The sequence below is a fragment of the Thamnophis sirtalis genome, unplaced genomic scaffold (genome assembly GCF_051295495.1).
Source record: "Thamnophis sirtalis isolate CommonGarterSnake01/CBP01778 unplaced genomic scaffold, rThaSir2_p1.2 scaffold_6, whole genome shotgun sequence".
NCBI lineage: Eukaryota > Metazoa > Chordata > Lepidosauria > Squamata > Natricidae > Thamnophis > Thamnophis sirtalis.
In genome coordinates this window covers 127,954,434-127,955,103 of record NW_028261386.1, presented here as the reverse complement: position 1 = coordinate 127,955,103, position 670 = coordinate 127,954,434, and the positions used below count along the sequence as shown (strand labels likewise).

General features: G+C 42.7%; 1 non-coding gene across 1 annotated transcript; it reads right to left on the bottom strand.

Moving 5' to 3' along the window:
- Window positions 1-235: 235 nt before the first annotated feature.
- Window positions 236-427, bottom strand: LOC148045214 (U2 spliceosomal RNA). The gene has a single exon (XR_015697205.1). It is a non-coding gene; the product is annotated as a U2 spliceosomal RNA (small nuclear RNA).
- Between the last annotated feature and the right edge of the window lie 243 nt (window positions 428-670).

The following is a 670-nucleotide window of genomic DNA, read 5'->3' as shown; positions in this document are numbered from 1 at the left end:
ATGAAGTTAAAATGCATTAACTGTTTCTGGGCAGGAAAAATCACAGGCATAAGTGTAGGACCGAGTCCAACTGAATATTAGATGAAGACGAACAAGCAATGGGAGGCAGCCACTAAAAAAAGCCACTCATGCAATATTAGGCTTCATTCAAAATGCTATGGTGTCCTCCTCTTCTACTTAGAATGCTGCATCCAATTCTGGGCCATAACTTTAAAAGAACCATAGAGCACATTCAGAGGATTGTTCCCAAGAAGAGAAAACTACGGAAACCAAGCTCTACGGAGAATGATTGAAAGCCCTCAATAGGCCTTGTTTACAAAAAAGAGAAGGGATGGGAGCAATCTACCAATATCTAAATAGTTATCATGACGAAGAGAGGATGGATGGAGGACTACACTTGATCTTAGCCAAAAGGCCGAGAAGCGATGGAGGACAGTTGGTTTGGTGCAGTGATCCAGACATTAAGTTAGAAGCCAAGAGACTCTGAATACTAGTTCCACCCTTGGGCAAAAATCAAGCTAGGGACCTTGGACAATCACTCTCAGCCCTAGGAAGCAGCCAGAACACTTCCATAATCTTGTCCAGAAAACTGCAGGGATTTGACCAGACACTCCCCATGAGCTAAAACCGATTTGAAGATCCATTCATAAGATAAGATGGACCAATGCAA